Genomic DNA, 22887 nt, shown 5'->3' with positions numbered 1-22887 from the left:
TGATTTAATTCTAGTAAGATAGAAACTGAGGTCCTGATTAATGGATGATCTATGGTGTTGATCGCCGTCTTTGTTGTGCTGGCGCAGGGGGTAGACTCATAAGAGAATAGGGATGAATCAAAATCAGTCTCCGTCTCTGGCGCTTCCGAAAAGATGGGAGGGGTGTTTAGAAAAAAATCTTCATCCATGCTCGAACGCTTCCATCAACCTTGATCTCGGGGAGTTCTTTGTGTTGACCTAAAACTGGTAGCATTCAAATATTCCCTCGTCACCCCTGATGTCGATGGATATTCGGGATCAGTTATATTATTTTTTTCCAATGCTGTGTGCGCTTTGGCAAAAATTGACCTTCTTCGATGGGTAAATGAATGGGAAGAAGGCAGCAACTATGCAGGAAAAAAAAACTTCTTAAAAACCTTATTTTTTTAATGTGTATTAACCAAACTTTGCAGTTTGTGGGGTGCCCACAAGTTCCTAATCACTTTCGAAATTTCTGTCAAATCTGTTACTCGAAAAACAAAAGTTAACAATAGAATTTTAAGGGGTTCCTATGGGAGTCGACTCACCTGAACTACAGGGCGGCTTTTATATATATATAGAGAGAGAGAGAGAGAGAGAGGTGGGGCAGCGGATGAAAAGTGTATGTTTGGAGAGTCAACATGAGAACATATGTAGAAGTGTATTCTATATTTTGACATAAAGAAGCCTGCGTGTGCGGTGCCGCGCCCACCTCCTGCCACACGCCCCTGTGGCAGATCTGCAGCATGGGGCCTTTAATTTGTTTTGCCAGAGTGCTGTGGTGAGAAAGTCTCCAGTATCTGGAAATTCCCATTTAATGTGTCTTTTAAACACTCCATTGGTGTGCGCCCCGCCTCCTAATTCCTGAGCACACACAGTGCCCTGACTGGGCTGAAACAGGGCTCTGTTCGGTGCTCGGGGGAGCGGGGGTCTGTGAGTTAGGGGACTGTTTTCAGCATGGGAGGGCGGGATTGAGTATCTCTGCATGCAATCGCAGGTAACGGTGCTATAAGGTGGCCCGTGTGCGCGCGGCGCCTGTCCGGTGCATAGAAGACCTCCTACAGCATTGTTTGGAAAGCTCCATTTTGCGTAGCACTGCACGTGCACCCGGTGCACGTTTACATGGGAATAACGTTCTTCTTATTCCCACGAATACGATTTTTTTTTATTTGTAATTGTAATGGGTTATTTAGAATACCCTTAATACCCAGAGGTTTCTAAGCACGACCCGGGGATCGAACCTGTGAATGTAACATGTTTAACTGCCTGTGGGTGTTTTGAAAATGTATGTGTGTGCCAGTCCAGCGTGTTCATGAATGTTACATCGAAAATGAGTATTTCGAAACCATAGGCGCTGCTTAACCGTCGCATGGACTGCATTACACACCAAAACCAATGCGTGACTCTGGCACACGGCCGATAATAAAACATGAAAGAGCAACGCTGCCGTACACACCTGTAGTGTGTGTGTGTGTGTGGGGGGGAGGGGGGGTATCCGTTACAGATGTAAACACGCAAGACCTATGTTCAGTTACTGCCAGCCGTGTGACGCCAGGTGTATCCTGAATTAGTGTGTAGGGCGAGCTTCCGTTTATAACGCGTGCACGAGGAGTGTAGGCTCTTGCCTTTTCTTCTCTCTGGGCACAGCCTGCACCATACGCATTTTTGCAATCCCGTGCCACGTCTTAGAAATTGCTGAAAGCCGCCCAGACACCCCCACGCCCTATTCCAGGCTGCAGCTCAGGCACCCGGCCCTGTGCAGGAAGAATGCCGGGCACGGGATGGACAGCTCCCGGGGACACCAGCCTTATTCTTTAAATGCTAGGGTCCCCTAAAGCACAAACTGGCCTCGCGCCGTCCTGGGAAGGGGAATGGGCACACGCAGCGCGCGCCGAGGGAAATGCTTTCATCTCGGGGTGCAGGGGGAGGTGGGCGGACTGCTTTCATTCTCCAGACTTCAGAAGAATGTTATTCCCTGAGCCACAGAGACTGACTCCTTGATGGCAACACGCGGCACTCGAACAGACCGCCTGCTACGGCAGGGCGAGCCTCCAGGTAAAGCACGTTCTCGCGCTCCGCGGCCTGCAGGGCCAGGGCAAAAGCAACGGCGGCGGTGCGCCGGCTGCACCCCTTACGCATGCACCCCCTGCTCCCAGGCGGTCATTTATCGGCCATTTAGCGACGCGTTTGTCACACCCCCATCGGCCCTGGTTTCTCATTGTAGTATTATTTGAATGTGCAATGTCTGCTCGGACTGGGCGCTGACACCGGCAGGTGTTGCTGGCGGAAGCCATGGCGTGACTCCTGAACTGACCCCCGGACAGCGGGACCTGCCGGCATTCAAACCCGTGACCAGCCGATGACGCGCACACCTCGAAGGGGGCGCTTCGCCCACAGACTCCCTCTGCGGACAGCTTGACCCTACTAGCGCTTCCCCCACAGAATCTCTCCGCTGACAACTTCACCCTGCTAGCGGTTCGCCCATGCACTCCTTCTGCGGACAGCTTGGCCCACAGAATCCCTCGGCGGACAGTTTGACCCTACTAGCGCTTCACCCACAGACTCCCTCTGCGGACTGCTTGACGCTACTAGCACTGCTCACTCTGGGCAATTTGTTTGTTTTGGTGCAAAGAACAAGGGTCCGATTCATGGAATGTTTGCCTGGCTAAAAGGGTATTTGCACTGCTGAAAAGTGACTTTCAACTGCCGGCACAAACCCAGATTCATGGAAGCCTGCAACTGTATTTTTGCAGTGCAAAGTCCAGGCAAAGTCAGCACATAGTCATTTTTGCAGTACAAAATGACTTTGCCCAGCTTTGCACACACTTTGCACGTTTCCGTGAATCAGGGTTTGTGTCCGCAGTACAAACTCACTTTTCAGAAGTGCAAATTCACTTTGAAACGGACAAATATTCCATGACTCCGGCCCATAGTCTATTTCAGAGCTCCTAATACGTCCACCTTAGCACGTGTGTAACGCAGGCCATCCGCCCAAAATCTTCACGCTCAAGTCATCAGTACTCCATTCACTAGCATTACAGGTTAGGCAAGGTCCGTGCAAATGCGTGCGCCTAGTTGTAATTGCAGGTGCGCTCCTTTTATTCCGCGAGTGCTTCCCATGCGCAGATCACGGATTTTTTTGTATGCTTTTGATCTATGCTTTATGGGCTGGCCCCGGGAAATGTCAGCCACGTGTGCACGTAAGGGTCCTATAGGGCAGACGGCCGGATTCGGGTAGGTAGGCGGAACATCAGGGTATTCGGCATACGATGTGCTCTGGTGTTCTACGCATCGGCCGCGTTTGCAGAGCTGCTCGCAAAAGACTACGCCGTTCTCAGTGGCAAAGGCGTTGGGCGCCTGGCCCTATGGATTCGCTGTCGGACACCTTAGAGCGCCCCACTCTGGAGCGAGAGGCGCATTACACGCAGAGGACTGCGCAATGATGAATACGGATCCCATTATGGCGGTGCACAATTGGGGGAGCTTGTTCTGGCATTGTTTTTTTGTTGTTGTTGTTTGTGTTTACACTTGGGGCATTATGGGACTATTCCTCCAATGCAGGCTCTTTAATCATGAGTCCAGATATTTCATTACGGTAGCTATTACCATTTTGAAAAGGCGTGTCCAGCACGTAGAATATTACCGTAATATACATTGGAGGTGAGTGTGCTTTACATCCGTTCTCCCGCCACGCCGATGTCAATAAACATGATAACATAACACGTGTGTTTAGAGCGCGCCCATTCGCCCCCAGTGGGGCCTCTTGGCGCGGATCATGTATTGATCCGCGGGGACCTACCCGTGACCCCGAGCTCACACATAGACCAGGTGATGCGTTAGTCCTTTACTGCGCCACAAGCGCAGCTGTTGAATGTCCTCTTGTGCCTCGTGTGATATTCGCTTTCCTTTTTTGTAAGCACAGCCCATCTTAGCCGTTAAGATATCATTTAAACATAAGTCGCGTGCAATATGTTTTCATGAGTATATTCGTTTTGTGATAAGACGCGTTGCAATTCAATTCTCACCCCTTCCTTGAATGCGCGATGGCACGGCCGGCGCCTGCGCAATGCCCCGTTGCTATTAGCATCGGCCGCTTCGGCGGAGGCCTTTGGACACCTTCCGTGAGCACACACCACCCACGCCTGTGATCAGTGATAGCACACACACTTCCAGGACGTCTTTCCCAGTCGGCCCCTCCCACCCGGCTAATAATGCGCGCCCCGGGAAAGGCTCCCTGCGTAAACAGGCCGAGTGCAAGCTCGCGCAGATAAAAGCGGCCCCCTCTTAAACTTGGCCAGAGACAGAGAAGCGCCAATAAAGATAAGGGCTGTCAGCTCGGCGGGGCTGCCGCCCATCAGCCCGCATTTTACAGCGGGAGAGCCGAGGCTGTGCACGGGATCGCACGGGGCCCAGGCGCGGGGGCTCGCGAAGCAGCCGCCTTCATCGGCAGGGTCGAAGTTTAGACCTCGCAGTGTAGGAGGGACGGGGGGAGGGGCGGAGGTGCAGGACACACTGGGCAGCATAGCTTACACCTCACAGTGTAGGAGGGACCGATGTGCAGGCCACAGGGCGAAGCTTACACCTCACAGTGTAGGAGAGACCGATGTGCAGGCCACAGGGTGATGCTTACACCTCACAGTGTATGAGAGACCGATGTGCAGGACACAGGTCGAATCTTAGACCTCGCAGTGTAGGAGGGACGGGGGGAGGGGCGGAGGTGAAGGACACACGGAGCAGCATAGCTTACACCTCAAGGTGTAGGAGGTACCGAGGTGCAGGCCAGGGTGATGCTTAGACCTCACAGTGTAGGAGAGAGGGTGATGCTTAGACCTCACAGTGTAGGAGACACCGATGTGCAGGCCACAGGGCGATGCTTACACCTAACAGTGTAGGAGAAACCGATGTGCAGGCCACAGGGTGATGCTTAGACCTCACAGTGTAGGAGGGACCGATGTGCAGGACACAGGTCGAAGCTTAGACCTCGCAGTGTAGGAGGGACGGAGGCGCAGGACACCTGGGGCAGCTTAGCTTACACCTCAAGTTGTAAGAAGGACCGAGGTGCAGGCCACAGGGTGATGCTTAGACCTCACAGTGTAGGAGAAACCGATGTGCAGGCCACAGGGCGATGCTTACACCTCACAGTGTAGGAGAAACCGATGTGCAGGCCACAGGTTGATGCTTACACCTCACAGTGTAGGAAGGACCGATGTGCAGCACACAGGTCGAAGGTTAGACCTTGCTGTGTAGGAGGGACGGGGGGGGCGGAGGTGCAGGACACACGTTGATGCTTAGACCTCCCAGCGTAGGAGGGGCTGAGGCTCAGGTCACTGGTTAAGTGTTAGGCCTCATATTGTAGGGGGTACATGGTGCAGGGCGATGCTTAGACCTCACAGTGTAGGAGGGACGGGGGAGGGGCGGAGGTGCAGGACACAAGGGGCAGCATAGCTTACACCTCACAGTGTAGGAGGGACCGATGTGCAGGCCACAGGGCGAAGCTTACACCTCACAGTGTAGGAGAGACCGATGTGCAGGCCACAGGGTGATGCTTACACCTCACAGTGTATGAGAGACCGATGTGCAGGACACAGGTCGAAGCTTAGACCTCGCTGTGTAGGAGGGACGGGGTAGGAGCGGAGGTGCAGGACACACGGGGCAGCTTAGCTTAGACCTCACAGTGTAGGAGGGACTGATGTGCAGACCACAGGGTGATGCTTAGAACTCACAGTGTAAGAGGGACCGAGGTGCAGGCTACAGGGTGATGCTTAGACCTCACAGTGTAGGAGAGACTGATGTGCAGGCCACAGGGTGATGCTTAGACCTCACAGTGTAGGAGAGACCCATGTGCAGGCCACAGGGCGATGCTTACACCTCACAGTGTAGGAGAGACTGACGTGCAGGCCACAGGGCGATGCTTAGACCTCACAGTGTAGGAGAGACCGATGTGCAGGCCACAGGGCGATGCTTAGACCTCACAGTGTAGGAGGGACCGATGTGCAGGCCACAGGGCGAAGCTTACACCTCACAGTGTAGGAGAGACCGATGTGCAGGCCACAGGGTGATGCTTACACCTCACAGTGTAGGAGAGACTGATGTGCAGGACACAGGTCGAAGCTTAGACTTCGCTGTGTAGGAGGGACAGGGGAGGGGCGGAGGTGCAGGACACACAGGGCAGCTTAGCTTACACCTCACAGTGTAGGAGGGACCGAGGTGCAGGCCACAGGGCGAAGCTTACACCTCACAGTGTAAGAGGGACCGAGGTGCAGGCTACAGGGTGATGCTTAGACCTCACAGTGTAGGAGAGACTGATGTGCTGGCCACAGGGTGATGCTTAGACCTCACAATGTAGGAGAGACCGATGTGCAGGCCACAGGGCGATGCTTACACATCACAGTGTAGGAGAGACCGATGTGCAGGCCACAGGGCGATGCTTAGACCTCACAGTGTAGGAGAGACCGATGTGCAGGCCACAGGACGATGCTTAGACCTCTCAGTGTAGGAGAGACCGATGTGCAGGCCACAGGGCGAAGCTTACACCTCACAGTGTAGGAGAGACCGATGTGCAGGCCACAGGGTGATGCTTAGACCTCACAGTGTAGGAGAGACCGATGGGCAGGACACAGGTTGAAGCTTAGACCTCGCTGTGTAGAAGGGAGGGGGGCGGAGGTGCAGGACACAGGTCAATGCTTAGACCTCCCAGCGTAGTAGGGACCGAGGCTCAGGGCACAGGTCGAGTGTTAGGCCTCATATTGTAGGAGGTGCATGGTGCAGGTGATGCTTAGACCTCACAGTTAGGAGGGACTGCGGTGCAGGGCACAGGTGGAAGCTTAGACCTCACAGTGTAGGAGGGACCGAGGTGCAGGACACAGGGTGATGCTTAGGCCTCACAGTGTAGGAGGGACTGAGGTCCAGGACACAGGTGGAAGCTTAGACCTCACAGTGTAGGAGGGACTGAGGTGCAGGGCAGAGGTCGAAGCTTAGGCCTCACAGTGTAGGAGGGACTGATGTGCAGGGCAGAGGTCGAAGCTTAGGCCTCACAGTGTAGGAGGGACTGATGTGCAGGGCAGAGGTCGAAGCTTAGGCCTCACAGTGTAGGAGGGACTGAGGTCCAGGACACAGGTGGAAGCTTAGGCCTCACAGTGTAGGAGGGACTGAGGTGCAGGGCAGAGGTCGAAGCTTAGGCCTCACAGTGTAGGAGGGACTGATGTGCAGGGCAGAGGTCGAAGCTTAGGCCTCACAGTGTAGGAGGGACTGAGGTCCAGGACACAGGTGGAAGCTTAGGCCTCACAGTGTAGGAGGGACTGAGGTGCAGGGCAGAGGTCGAAGCTTAGACCTCACAGTGTAGGAGGGACTGAGGTCTAGGACACAGGTGGAAGCTTAGACCTCACAGTGTAGGAGGGACTGAGGTCTAGGACACAGGTGGAAGCTTAGGCCTCATAGTGTAGGAGGGACTGAGGTGCAGGGCAGAGGTGGAAGCTTAGACCTCACAGTGTAGGAGGGACTGAGGTCTAGGACACAGGTGGAAGCTTAGGCCTCATAGTGTAGGAGGGACTGAGGTGCAGGGCAGAGGTGGAAGCTTAGGCCTCATAGTGTAGGAGGGACTGAGGTGCAGGGCAGAGGTGGAAGCTTAGGCCTCACAGTGTAGGAGGTGCTGAGGTTCAGGGCACAGGTTGAGGGTTAGGCCTCAAGGGCCTGGTGCGATGGGCCAACACAGGCAAGTTTTCATTAGTTGGTGCACTCTGCAACTGATAGTTTTGGGACTCAAATAGGTGGCTTTGCATTTTTCAAAAATATTTGCCCTCGGGTTCTCTGCTAGTCATGTTGTAGTAGTGAAAAGTCACAAAGATTGGATGATGTGGGACGCGCGTTTCGGGGGTCCCTGTGTTCAGCCTCGGAATGGCCTAGAGGGCAATGCCAGAACCAAAAACGTGAAATGGCAAAGTGGGCCACTTTATTGGCCCATGTGGACAAGCTTGATAAGTTACTTCACTAGAAGCTAGTAGTTTTGACCAGTGTTACTCAATACATTTTCTTTCAAATGCCCAACTTGCATCACATTTCATCAAAAACCTCCCCCTTGGCTACTACTCGAAGAGTCTGTCACAAAAGGAAGGAAGTGCCATTTGCAAGCGTGGGACACTTTTTCATTGGTGCCCAAGACAATGTTATGCCCCAGTCCGACCCTGCCTGTGCTTGTGTTGTCCTTTCTCCCGTTAGTCCTCTTTCTAGCTCTCATCAACGTTCCACATGACAGCTTTGCAGCTTTGATCTGGGGTGTGCGTTCCATTCGCACATAACAATCACGTGCTTTGTACACAATCAGAATGCTATATTTTCTGTGTTTGTCGCATTAAAATTAAGTGAAATTGTAAAAGAATATTTGATTTTTTTCCCCCGGTAGTACGGGTTGTGAACAGAACGCACATAATCCTGTCAGTTTCTATCTGATAAATTGTGTTATTTTGCCACACATTCAATGTTAGTTTCAAATATGTCATTCCTCAATATAACATGCCATTTCTAGGGTGATGGTTTGTACATTAGTATACAATAAAACAAATGAAGGTCTCAAAACGCAATTAAAATATCTACCCCATCTAGTCCTCATGACGCTCTGAAACACAACCTTGAAACTAATATAGCAAAGAAAAGGAAAAAGGCCTCCTTCTTTACTTTTTTTGTAGCGCCACAATAATTCATTCACACACTGATTGATTATAGTTTTGCTCTGTGCATCCTAATATTAATTAGGTAAATTGTCACATTCCTTAGTAATGTGTTCTAATTGCCCCAAGTGAGGCACGTGTTTCGGCAAATTCTATGCCTTTTTCAATCAGGGCCAGTCATGCTTTCAATGTGAGTGGCTCGAGTGATGCTATTCGGCGGACGTGAGGAGTCTGTCAGATGAACCCACAGGTGGGATGTAACCGGCAAACTATATGCGAATAGCATCACTCCAGCCACTCACATTGAAAGCATGACTGGCCCTGATTGGAAAAGGCATAGAATTTGCCGAAACACGTGCCTCACTTGGGACAATTAGAACACATTACTAAGGAAAGTGACAACTTACCTAATTAATATTAGGATGCACAGAGCAAAACTATAATCAATCAGTGTGTGAATGAATTATTGTGGCGCTACAAAAAAAGTGAAGAAGGAGGCCTTTTCCCTTTTCTTTGGTAGAATTATCAGGGAGCAAGGGGTTTTCTCCGTAACTTCACCAGCACGCCACACTCTCATAAGCGCCGGGCACCCTAAGTTGATTTCTCAAGACCCCAATACTCATTGAAACTAATATAGGTCGATATCAAAGGATCAAACTGATGTTACATACAAAAATATTTGTCAATTTTATTTAATAATACATCAAATCACGGGCGTAGCCACCTGTTATTTCACATAGAAATATATTTTTTAAAACATATGCATTCATCTGTACACACAACATATTTTGGGCAAAGACAATCATAGTCTGAGAACTGGGCGCATTAAACCAACACTATGAATATTCAGTTCATAGGGACTTGCTTTTCCATGCGCCAATCGCGGACACAGTGTATTATCACGTTTGTACTAACTGGAGCATTCATTATCACACAATCAGAAGTTGTACACTGTTAAATGTAGACGTTTTTAACAAATGATTTCTATGTGAAATAACAGGTGGCTACACCCGTAATTTGATTTATTAGTAAATAAAATGGACAAATGTCTTTGTGTGTGACATCAGTTTGATCCTTTGCTATCGACCTATATTAGTTTCAGGGTTGTGTTTCAGAGCGTCACGTGGACTAGAGAGGGTACATAATTGAATTGTGCTGTGAGACCTTCATTTGGTTTATTGGATATATTCACTCCCACTAAGTAGGAATGCCTCACCCCTTATAGCGGGGCCTGCCTGGGTGAGAATAGTGACTCGTTCAGTAGTATCCCAGGGCCTGGCATTTGCAGCCATTCCTGCAAGTCACACATTGTAATCCTGTTTGGAGCAACGCACGGAATAGCAGCCCAGTGAGGTCGGAATGGCAGGCGTGAGCTGAACACTTTAGGTTTGGAGACGTGCCAGAGCCAAGCCGGCCGTCTCTCTTGGCTTCACTGCCCTTAAGAGGCTCGTGCCAGCCTCGCCGGATACATAGGCGCGTGCAGAGCTGCAGACCACATACTGGCATCATCTGGGCACGGCGCAGTTGCATCACAAAGCCACTTGATTTGGGGCTCTTTACTGACCAGTGATCAGCTGGTTCTGAGCCCTGCACGGTGGTGGGCCTGATGCCGTATTTGCACTTGTATTTGTTAAGCCGCAACTATACGGAAAGTCACGATTCCAGCTCCTGCTGCAGGCCACGCCCAGTCGCTGCACGTGCATGCACGCTCCCTGCAGGAGCCGCACTGTTTCTCTTTTGCTCTCCACGGGTTCCCGCCTCAAAGTGGCCCTGGCAGCCCCACTGGGTTTGAACACGTTGCATTGGCGATTTTGGAATAGTACTGATTAGAAGACTTGTGGGTGCACTGTGTTCGCTGTCTCGGAATCTTTCAACAAGGAAGATGTTCCCACTATTATATGAGGAGCCCGGAAGCCTCAGCAAGAGGAATGTGCACTTCCGGGTGCACATGGCTGGGCACGAGTTGCTGACGAACACCATCTCATTATGGGAGTCTTTGAAATCGAAATGGGTATGGTAACTTCTAAGCGTTTACTACAAATAAACTATTCACAGCACTGCCCGTTCTTATCTCACTCTGAGTGGATCACGCACATCCACACACGCGCTTCTGTTATTAAGATTTCGAAGCAGGGAACACTCATGCCATTTGATTTGCACCATTGCAAAGGTCATTTATACTTCCCGAATATTGCATGCGCCATTCACTAGTGCCGGGCTGTACGCGCATATCTGCCTGTCTGGCTACTTATCTGTCTAGCCATCAATACAGCCAGCTATGTATTAATATATCTATCTATAATTCTTTTAAGAGGTGTATACACCATACACACACACCGCACTCACACTCTAGAGCTCAATCGGACGTGTATACATCACACACACACATTCACCATGAAGTTGTCCGTCAATCTGTCTGACTGACAGTCTATATTCATCTATACATCTTTCAAAGTATATATCTGCTTTTCTATACGCCCCTCTGTGCGCCTATCGATCCATCCATGCATCGATCTATCTGCCTTGCTTGCTACACGTCAATCTTCTACGAGGTGCATACATCACGCACGCAGGCACACGCACGCCCACACGCTCTCGCTGTGTATCTGTCAACCTAACAGTCTATTCATGTTTTATGAGTTATGGGGACATATTTTCATTTGTGTTTGTATAATTTAATTGTATTGGCGTTTTCTTGTTTTGATATTTGTGAATGGTTCCGTGGAACCGAAACACAAAGAAAACCGTCTATAGTCATCTATATATCTTCCAACGCCTACGTCTGCTTTCTATACGTCTTTCTATCTGCCTGGCTGCCCACCCACCTCTCGATCCATCTACACGCGCGTGGGTGCATCGTACCCGCGCGCGCAATACGTGCGCGTGTGCGTGATTCGCCAGCGAGACTTTTCCAGTAATGCGCGCGTGAAAGACGGCAGTCTCCTTTGCATATGTACCTGTCCTTTATCGGACCAGGAGCTTGTTTGTATACAGACCGGACCCGGTGAGCATCGGGGCAATTGGAGGAAGGGACAATGCACATTTTAGAGCACGAGCACGACCAAAGAACGTGAAAGTGCATTGAGCTCATTGGCGCACACATAAATCCAGTTTCCAGGCCTATGTTCTGTATCGAAAACACCTAGAGCACTGATTGTGTTTAAAGACAACCACGTGGCCCCTCTCATCAGACACATGCTGTGGAATCAGAGGGCCTGATTCACAACCCACTGGCAACACTGTGTGAATCAGGCCCCGCGAGATCCATGGGGAAATAAACTCGCGACTTTGGGAAATACGGGGGCGCTGATTACACTGGGCCTGCCCGATCCCGAGCCCCGTTCCACACTGCACCCAAGGACGGCATTGGAAAGACCCCCCCGAGACGCCAGCTCGGTGCAAAACCCCCCAGAATCATTGGCCGTGGCCGCGACGGGCCTCATGCGCTCCGAAGCAGGAGCCGGCAGCACCAGGCGCTGTGCATTGCTGGCAATGCTGGAGAGACTGGCATCCTTGCTAATGTTGCTGAAGGCACCTTAATAGTGATATTGTTTGCATCCCTTCTGCGGCCTTTATTGTATTACTTTCATTCATGATTTTATTGACATGTGTCTTTGTGCTTTCCTCCTAATTATTTTATTATTACACCTTACCACGTCTTGCTTTTGGCTTTTAGCGCCCAAAGGTCCCCATTCTATCTCATTGGGAGCGAAAGGCTGCAAGCAGTCGACGAGGGGGATTTGCAGGGAGAAAGTGAAAACACCGAGCGCCGCTTCGCCGACAGCACCCGGGCGCTGCTGCAAACCACGCCGCCACGGAACCTGGCCAGAGATCTGGCAGGCGCTCCTCAAGCGGAAAAAACCACGAGAAATCGCCCCGTGCAAGTCACCTGGGAAAGGCGACATGCAAGGAACAGGAACCGGCAAACTGCGCCGAGGAGCGCCTCATGCGCTAGAAACGGGCGGGTCCAGAAAGGGCGCCCTTTCCATCTCTTTTGAAAACAACGCGACAAAAATCACACGAGGACTGCTTTCTGCAATAAGTCAACAATCATTCTACTTCCAGTACAAGCGCTACTCAAAAATAACAATTGTATTTGTATGATGATTATTTGTTATTATTCTCAAAGGAAACCGTCGCAGCGTTTGGGCTTTTGCAAGCGTCACGTGATTGCGGCGGCCCTGCGTTAGTTTAGATATTGTTTCCCGGAATACGCGTCTAAAACGGAAGTTATGGCCTCGTGTGCTTGTCAACAATAAAGTGGAGGTCCAGGCGGGCCACTAACTGGCCAATCTCCTGGGAGAAAGCCAGAGAAAAAGAAGGGGACAGAATGAAAGAGAGAGAAGGAGAAGTGAGAAGCAGGCGGAGGGAGTGAGAGGGGAGAGATAAAAAAGGAGAGAGTTGGAGAATGGGCGACAGAGACAAGGGAGAAAAAGTGACAAATAGACATGGGAGATAGTGAGAAAGAAAAAGAAAGAGGGGGAGAAAACTTAGAGGGAGAGCGAGAGAAATAAAGAGAGGGAGAGAGAATGACAAAGAAAGAAGAGAGAGTTCGAAATAGAGTAAGAAGGGGAGGGCGAGTGAGAAGCACAGAGAGGGAAAGAGATAAAGTGAGAAATAGAGAGGAGAAAACATGAGAGAGATAGGGGGGCCTGGGGGGCTGGGGGTATACGAATTCTGGAAACGAATCTATGAAGCGCAGAGAGCAATCTCGATCGTCATCTAGATTTTACTCAGCGATTATTGCAAGGCTTTGAAATAGCTTCAACCAATTCAGTTTCCTCCAAGTGCAGGCGTGAGAATCTCAAACATGAAATAAAGTCCCGGTGCAGACACACAACGCCCAAAACGCCAACTTAAACCGTGGTACTGTAAATGTAGTCGTGTGAGGTGATGGGTGCCTGGCTGTGGAGATCAGTGGGTTGTGGCCGCGCTCCTCCCTGTGGGTCGGTGGTGTGGACACATGGGCAGAGAGCAGTGCCTTCCTTGCTCCGGAAGTGATTCGGTCCGTGTCCGGAATGCGTGCGCCACCATTGCTTCCGCATCTGGTCCCCTCCTGGATTTTGCTTAATTTTAAATGATTAATTCGGGGGCTGCGGCAGGTCGAGGGAGGGTTCAGTGACGTTGACCTACAAGCAATGGCCAGAGCCCAAGCAGTGGAAGGATGCGGGGGCGGCCTGGCAGCAAGGCCGGCAATGGTTGGACCTCCCATTCTCATTATTGTTCACTTTCTTTTTTCTGCTTCTGGTCAGGCTGCAGTTGAAGGTTCTATGTTATTTCCTCGAGATTTTTTCACCGAGGGAGAATTCATCGAATGTTTATTTTTGTAGAACATTTTACCACAAATGTAGGTGGGGGAGACCCCTGGAGCCCCTCCCCTCCTCCTCTACCTTTTTTATTATCCGCCCCCCAAAGTGCATTTTCAGTAAAAATTCCTTGAAAAAAATATGATATCTCCCTTAATGGAAAAACCTGCGATGGAATCTGCCAATCCCACAATAGAATCAGGGTTTATATTAGTAGGTCTCGCTGCCCTCCCCCGTACCCTTAAACAGGCAAACGGCCATGAATGCCAGGTCACAGGGGCAAAGTTGCCACTCGTCCAATAGTCCAGCTTTGCTGATCTGAAATGCGGGCCTGTCTCAAGGATAACTCGAGGCGCGCCCCTAGACCCGCGTTGGACCCCACGACCTTGAGGTCTGGACCACTGTTATGTGGGGGTGCCTGCCCGCGCCCTAAGCACTTTACGCATTGCTGCTACGGATGGGGGCGGGGGGGGGAGCCCTAGAACTTCAAGGCTTTGAGAATAACTAAAGCCACTTACGCCAGGGCCCAGATGAAAGAAGGCGGTGAGCTGGGGAGGCGTGGCACACAGCACTGCGCTTTAAGCGCTGGGCTGGGGCTGCGTGCCAGATGTGCTGTGCAGGGCACCCCCGCTCACAGGCAACACCCAACCCTAGTCCAAGATACTGGCAGTAGGATTACTGCTCGCCCCAGTCTGCATTGTCGTTTGGTACTTCGACTTATTTAAGAAGCCTGTGCCACTTCAATCAGAAATGACTTACAAAATAGTCAATTACAAAGCAGAGGGTTCGGCCCTAGGGTTAGGTACCTTTCCATCAAAGCATTGCTGAGTCCAGTGATGGGAAACCGCAGAAAAATAAGAGTTTTTTATTTTAATCATCTCTGTGAGGCTTATAGACTACCCGATTCATGGAATTTTTGGCACGGTTCAAAGTGACTTTGCACTACCGACACAAACCCTGATTCATGCAACTGTGCAAAGTGTATTTTTGCCGTGCAAAGTCAGTACTAAGTTCATTTTGTACTGCAAAAATGAAGTTGCACTGACTTTGCATGGCAGAAACCAGTTCCATGAATAAGGGTTTGTGTCGGTAGTGCAAAGTCACTTTGAACCGTGCAAAAAATTCCATGAATCGGGCCCTTAATATGGAAGTGCGTCTGCTGTGCGCACGTGCATACGCTGACTGCACTTTTATCACCCTGCAGTCAGAGAAGGGGGATATGTTAATCCTGTGCCCAGGCTTCGTTTCCATCCATGGAAGGAGCCAACAGAGGTCAGATTATTATACTATACCCAATGGAGGAAACCAAGCCGCAGACAGAGCAATGGGTCTGATGCGACTCTCTGGGCCCGATTCATGGAATACTTGCCCGGTGCAAAGTGACTTTGCACTACCGACACAAACCCTGATTCATGCAACTGTGCAAAGTGCATTTTTGCCGTGCAACGTCTGGGCAAAGTCAGCGCATAGTCATTTTTGCAGTTAAAAATGACTTTGCCCAGCAAAACTATACTTTGCACAGTTCCACGAATCAGGGTTTCTGTCGGCAGTGCAAAGTCACTTTTCAGCAGTGCAAAGTCACGTTGAACCGGGCAAATATTCCATGACTCGTGCCCTAAGGACATGTTGACTCGGACGAGGTTCGCGCACTTTGTGACTACTAAGGTGGTTAGCTGGCGCAGTACTAAAAAAAACAAATAATAATAATAGAAAGAATAATATTAATATTAATATTGTAGCCAGGGAAGGAAGGGTGAAAGTCTGCAACCGCCATAAGACCCGATTCATGGAAGCGTTTCATGATGGTCCGATCCCATTGAAAAAGGCTTTGTAAAGCCCGCCCATAGTCTCATATCCCAGTCTATAGAGGGGGGCTGGCTGCCGAACCGCCTATAACGCAGGACTGCTGTACGTCCATTTGCCAAAGCGAAAAATCCCTCTGAAGTCCCGCTAACCAGACCATCTCCACTCATATGTAGGAAACCCTGGGGGTTTATACCCGGCCTTAAATATGAAATGACCTTTATAATAGAGGTCAGAGTGTCAGATTAATGCAAAGGACACAATAACATTATTGCATATAACGGAACGCCATTCCGATGTCTTCTTTTGCTATTGCTGGTGGCCAGCACTGGGGATGCGACGGTTACTGGTAGCAGTAGCGGCCTGGGGCCTGATTCAACAGCCTTCCCCAATGGGGGCTTGCCATTATACAACGCTTCCGTGAACTGGGCCCTATTAAGCCGTCACTTGAGCGCAGGAAGCTCCCTCTTGTAGCATAAAGTGGGAGGCTGCCCCCCCACCGTGTGTGTGGTGACCTCGGGATTCCCTGCACGCCTGTCTGAGGGAGAGCCCTGTCTGCAGAGAGCTGACGTGCGCCTGAAGGGATGCACCCGGAAGAGGGGCCGGGGCAGGAGGACGTGCCCACATAACGGTTCCTCTGGCGGTGAGCAGGGAAGGGAGCACACCCCCGCCCCCCATCCGCCCCCGCCTGGTTCCTATGCAGCGAGGCCGCGGGTCACGGCCCCTATCCACGCCGCCCCACTGCTCGCAATGCCGGGGAGGGAACTTACAGTGTCCGCAGCGGCTCTTCAGGGCTCTGCTGGTGGCCGAGGCGCCCGATGCAGCATCTCCCAGGCCTGCGGGGGTCCCTCTGGGGTGGGGGTCTGGCTCCCGACCGGCTGGGGGCCAACCCCTCCGTGATGTGTTCCTGTGGAAGGCTCTGGGATCTCTCGCCGGGCGAGATCCCGTGTGCGTTGCGTGTCTCCCCCAGGTGCAGGGCCTCACTTCTGGAGGGCTTGGGGTGTCATTCCTCCGGTGTGAGGCCCCCCCCCTTCAGTGCTTCTCCGTCCGGCCTCGGTGTCGCTGTTTGAGGGACACTCTGCCCCCAGTACCCGCGTCTCTCCTGCTACAGATGTCTGTCTCTTGCTGAGGGCTCCTTGGGCTCAGGGTGCTTCTCGGGGTGTCTCTTCTTGGGTTTGGGTGTAGATGTCATTGGTTGATTTCTGGGTGCCGCTCCTTGAGTCAGGATAGTCTTTCCCTGAGTTGTGGGTGTCCCTCATGGAGTTCGGGGCGTCCCCCCCTGAGGCCTGCTTGCCACAGACGCACAATTCTGGCTTGAGGGGTGTCTCGCGAGGGCCTAGTGGCTTATCACGGAGTTCCAGGCGCCTCGCGCGGTTCTCTCATTTTTCAAGGATCTCCGTGTATCTCGCAAGAGTCCAAGAGATCTCACACGGTCCGGGGGGTCTCGCGGGTGACCTGGGGGCGTCTAGCGCCCAGACGCGGGCTATCCAGGTTTCCAAGGAATCTCCCTACTTTCCAGGGGATGTCTCGAGGACCCGTGGTCCAGCGGAGCCAGCGACCAGAGTCTCTCGGGGTCCCGGGGAGTCTCGCGGGGCTCCCACGATGCTCCAGGCGGCTTTCCTCGGGGCTTCCGCTCGGTCCCGGGGGCTCACTGGCAGCTCCCGCCCGAAGCTCCGCGCGCACCGTCTGGGGGCTGCAACGCGGGGCGCAGAGTCAGAGCGAGGGGAGATCCGCCAGTTCGACCGAAACTTTTCCTTGATCTTTGAGAAAAAAATGTTGCATCCAGATAGAGTTTTTGGCCTTTCCCCGCCATCCTCCGCCCCTCGCCCCCCTTTGCTGGTGACGTTGCCGCTGTCAATCACCCCCAGAAATGCAGCGCTCCAGCCAGAGCCTGTCTAAGGAGCCCCGGGACAGACGGACAGGCACACTGTAAGGACCGGCGCAGGCAGCCTGCCCCCGCTGTCAGAGACACTGCCCCCCCCGTCCCCCACCATCCTCCGTGCAGATGCCAGAGAGGGAGGGGCCGGGTGCCACCACCCCATGCTGGCCAGTGCAGCTGTGTGCATAGCAAGACAGACCCCCTCACAGACACTGTGCGTACCCACACACACATCCCTGTATGTGTGGGGGGTTGGGGGGGGGCGTGAGAGAGCCTGGGAGAGCGAGTTATCGATGAATTGGGACCAAACCTTTGAGAATCCGCTCCGCCACCCCCCCCCACACACACACATATAGATATGTGTAGATATGTGTGTGTGTGTGTGTTCGTGTTCATCAAACCGCACCACAGTTAATATGGTGGTGGCCGCAGTGGGTGCTTTTATTTGTAATAGGAGTGTCACTATAACTTCACAGGTGCTGCCACTGACTCTGTAATATATACATGCATATCGGTGGGTGTGTGTATGCACAAAAAACGTTTAAAACATGTCTGATGGGCATACTAAAGGACGCTTCGCATGTACGATTCTACTCAGCTCCAGTCTATGCTGGGGGAATTTCATCCTACGACTCACATTTTATCATTTTGCTTGGCTAATATGCTAGACATCTTTCTTTATACGCACGCATGGGTGTTTTATTTATTGTTTTGTATAGGCGCTCGCACCGCTGGTAGGCCGCTTCTAGGCGCTGAATATGCTGGGGGGGCGGGAGCTAATGGGAAGATGGAGACAGGCCTACACGTGCCGAGGAAGAGGTGAGCCTTCCAGTCCTCTGGAGAGTTTCCTCGACTCACTCAGAAGACGGAGAGCCCCCCTCACACCCTCAAACCCGTTGGTATCTTGGAGGACCAGACCCAAGTCTTTTGTGGGAGGACGGCCCTTGGCCAGCGTCATACATCATACAATCATAGATTTCAGCCCATAACATCACGTGTGAGCTGGCGGTCAGACGTGCCTGGCTGGCCTAGCTGGGGCTGCTTGACTGGTCGTCGGCCGCTCAGGTGTGGCACTGCACGCACACGCGCCACGTGGCGGCGGTGCTCCTGTGACCTGAGGCCTGCACTTGGCCCTCACCCGCGGCCCAGAGGCCAGTGGTCGCCCTCCCAGGCGTGGCAAGTAATGGCTCTATGACGTCCCGTCCCAGGAAGGTCGTCGGCCTGATTTATCTTCCACAGTTCACTGCATGACGTCTTTCCAGGGGGCCGAGGATTTCAGCGTAGGGGGAGAGCCCCTTTTGTAACGCATACATTCGAACACGCCTATGTATTGCATGCACATTATACAACGAAGGGGTTTTGAGTAGGTTCACACAGCAGGGACCCTCCTGAGTTATGGGCATGTCCCAGAAGCCCTCACGGCATTCTATGCATAACTGCACGCGGACACCGCTACCGGCTCTATTAATGCGGGCGGGCGGTATTAGTTTACTTCGGGTCCACAACATCCTCTTTGTGCTACACTCTACATTTGCGAAACTTTTTTTTACTGTCCTTAAAGCACGAACAGCGGTCTTTTCAGACCCTATAATTTACAGGAGTGACGTCATATCCGTGAATTACAGAAATAAATCCAGCGTCAATGTCTCTAGAGAAGGATGTTTTTCCCCCAACAGGGATCTGGAAGCGTTTGTTTCTTTCCTGCAGAATAGGTGTGAGTAAGCACGTGACCCTCTTGCTGCTGTCTCACTGGGATGTTCCTGGACATGCACTTTGACCCCCGCGCATGTCCTCGGCCGAGGGCGAAGTGAGAGTTCTTAAGACTCGTACATTTTAAGTATGGCGAGGAAAGCGGGGTCTGCGCTGCAGCAGCCGGCCAGGTGGCTCTCCTCGGGGTAGGGGGCAAGGGAATGGCAGCACAGCGCGACAGGCACATTTATTATATATATATATATATACTTGGGCAGGACACACTCCTGGGATAGACTGGCTGAATCCGTCCCCGTTTGCAGATTCCAAATCACGTATCAACCTTGCAATGCCCACTGCTATCCATGCCTCCATCTACATGGGCCACACAGCCGAGAATACATGTACCCCAATATAACCGGTAAGATAGCTCAGCGGGTTGAGCGCTCGCTGCTGCGGTCAGGGCATGATCTGCAGGTCGCAAGTTTTGATCCCGCAAGGCCAACTCAGCCTTTCGTCCTTCTGAGGTCGATCAATGAGTACCAATTCCGGTTGGGTGATATTGTATAAGTATCTGATCTGTAAAGCGCTTTGGATTAAGGTGTTATATAAATAAACACGTCATTATCATAGCGTTATTATTTATTTGCATTTATTTCAGCGCACAAACCACTCAGGTATCCAGGCGCTACTTGTGTAGTCATTCCAATAACGCTTATTTTTACTATCTCGGCGCATGCGCCAGGTGAGGGGATAACATTACACCATTTCACTGTTGAATGCAAAACGAGAGGGGCTGCAAGACTAGGGTTTCTCCGTGAAACATGTTAACTGCCCCGTTCTAGAGGCACACGCGTGCATTCCCTCTCAATGTGTATTTATAATGTGCTCTGCCTACACGCACGCACCCACACGCACGCACGCACGCACGCACGATGACACCGTAGGCTGTTGAAGTCGTTTCTTTGCACGCTTTGGTCGGGCCACCTAATCCAGGAACGGGCATCTTGATGTCTCTATAGGAGCAACACTACTTATATGCCCCTTGGCTGACAAGGTCCGAGAAAGCAGCTGTGCGAACGGAGCACCTGCCTTCACGGATTACGGATTTTGGAGTGATTCATTTTGGGTTTTGCTGGGTGCCGGAGTAACATGCGTGTACACACCTATTAACACCCACATGTAATACATGCAATACTATAGAGATTTGCGAAAAGGTATGCATGTTATATGTTTCCGAGGAGAATGCGCGCACTCCCTTTACACAGAGACGCGTGTGAATAATATCCCCCTGCCCCCCCACTCCCCCCCAATTCACCGGCATGGCGAGCTCCCCCTCCTCCCGCAACCCCCCTTTCACACACTACTTGTTTTTATTTCCTGCTGCAAATCCCAACGGTTACGTCGAGAAACGTGCACTGGCATCTCGAACATACAATATGATTGTGATTCGTCACGTGTTTGCACGTGTGTGTGTGGGAGAGACGCTGGGCCTGATTCCCAAAGCGCTTTTCAATAGGATTCCCCCATTGAAAAGCGTTTTGTGCATCAGGCCAATTGTGTGTGGTATGATTTAGTGTGTGTGCCTATGCGTTTGCATGTGTGTTTGTGTGGGCACACGTGTGCATGGCATGCGCGTATCTGTCCGTGTGTGGTGGCATACCTGTTTTTCTGTGTGTACGCACGTGTGCTCGTGTGTCTGCCTGCGTGTGCCCATGTGTGCATGCCAGCTTGAGTACTTGTGGTGTGCTTGAAGGGTTGCACCCGGAACATGCGTGTGCACGGGCCACAGGTTAGCGAGATCCCGAGCTGCACGCGGCGGCACCCGGAGAGCAATGCAGCCTCCACACTCGCGGCGAACTCGGCAAATAACGCGCTTTGTTAATAATGAAGAAAAAAAAAAAACACTGCAGCCCAAAGACCCAGGCCCCTCCCAGCCCAAACCATTTCAGCAATGAGGGAGCAGGGATTTACAGGGCCAGGCCAGGCCAATGGGCTTTGACAATTTTATATTGAATACAAGTAATCTGGGTTATTTAATTTTAAGGCCAAAGTTATTACATTAAACTGCGTTTTCCACAAACCCGACAACGGTTGCCAGCAGCGAGCAGTTGTCTGGAGGCATGAAGGGGTGCCGTATACAAAGGGGGAGTCCGCGGCGACCACCGCGGCACGTCAGGAAGGAGCAGCTGGGCCCGCGGGCGTCGGATATGGCCTGTCGCAGTGTAATATACACACACGGTGCACGATGCACACACTCTCACAGAAACTGCGTGTGTATAAACACAGCTACTAGAGTCTATCGGAAACCCAGTCAGAGGCAGTAGTCCAGTACATAGCAATGCACGGCGCTATGGCGGGTCGGCGCTTCACAAATGCTCCAGGGACCACAGAGAAAATATTGCAATGATTGCAGTTCAGGCGTAGGACAAAAATATATTGCAAATGTCCCTCTCTACACCCCCCCCCCATACCACCTCCACGCCCTTCTCTCTCTTTCCAGGTTTCCTTGTGGCATTTTAAACGGTGTTCATTTTTGATTTCACGGGTTGGGGTGGGAGTTGGGGGTCAGCGTTCGTGCCACCACCCTTCTCAGTAAATCTTAAAGGAAAATGTAATTAATTCTCTGAAAAGGGAACCGACTGGGATAACCTTCCCAGATGCCAAACACAACTCCGTACTGCGGTTTACATGCGATTTCCCGGTACATTGATACGTGTAGTGTATGCCCTTTCTAAAATACGTTCTCGTGAGTATGTCCCTCTTTAAAATACATTCTTTGTTCGCTGATTTTGCTGACCGTTCCCATTCTCAGGTGCTGTTCTGCAGGTTTTACCCTGCAGGTCCCATCTCCAGCGATTCTGAGCATTGTGGCGCCTGACTTATAGAGCGAGACTGCTTGCGTGTTCAGATGGCGGGCGCCATGTCTTATCTGTATTAGGCGTGCAGGCGGACGCCCGAACTTCGGTGGGATGTCCGCGGATCCCAGTCCGGGTTGGAGGGGCCTCAGGAAGTTTAGTTTGGCGTCTCCCTGCAGCGGGTCTCCATTCTGCTTTTTTTGGGGTGATTTTCTTTCATGCTTGCGGAGGTTTGCTTTGCAGCCGAAAGATTTCCTGAGTTCCAGCCATATCCCCACATAGCGGGTTGATGCTGTAGGTTCAGCCATTTTGCTGTATCACTCATCTTTACATATGCCTTCCGATATAAGCTTATCACATCATTTCTGGGACAATGTAAACAATGTTCCGGACAAAGAAAACTGCCTGAAAATTCAGAAATAGCAACAAACCCTCCAAAATATGTAGCATGCATTTATCAAGCGCCAACACGATCCCTCTGCACCCGGATACCTCGGGAGAGCACTCCAATGAAAGCGAGGCAACAGGCAGCACGGGTAAATTACCGAGGATGAATTCTCAACTTCGGAAGAGAGTGTGGTTTAAAACATGCAATGGGGGAAAACAAAGAGGGGTCTGTAAATGTCCCCCAACATCGACCACAGAGACTACTAACCCACTCCCTCGTTGAA

The 22887-nt window shown here is 51.6% G+C and overlaps 1 protein-coding gene across 2 annotated transcripts in view; it reads right to left on the bottom strand.

Moving 5' to 3' along the window:
- TBX4 (T-box transcription factor 4) overlaps positions 1-22887 on the bottom strand; it is a 613533-nt gene that overhangs the window by 504299 nt on the left and 86347 nt on the right. The window contains exon 1 of one of the 2 annotated variants that reach the window (XM_069615082.1): positions 16561-17582. The exons of the other annotated variant lie outside the window; for it this stretch is intronic. The gene's annotated coding sequence lies outside the window, so the exon portion shown is untranslated. Of the gene's footprint in view, positions 1-16560; positions 17583-22887 lie in introns of those variants that run through there. 2 annotated transcript variants of the gene reach the window in all.

This window comes from Ambystoma mexicanum, chromosome 9 (assembly GCF_040938575.1).
Source record: "Ambystoma mexicanum isolate Mex_15411 chromosome 9, UKY_AmexF1_1, whole genome shotgun sequence".
In the NCBI taxonomy this organism is placed as follows: Eukaryota; Metazoa; Chordata; class Amphibia; order Caudata; family Ambystomatidae; genus Ambystoma; species Ambystoma mexicanum.
This window is presented reverse-complemented; position numbering and strand designations above follow the sequence as displayed.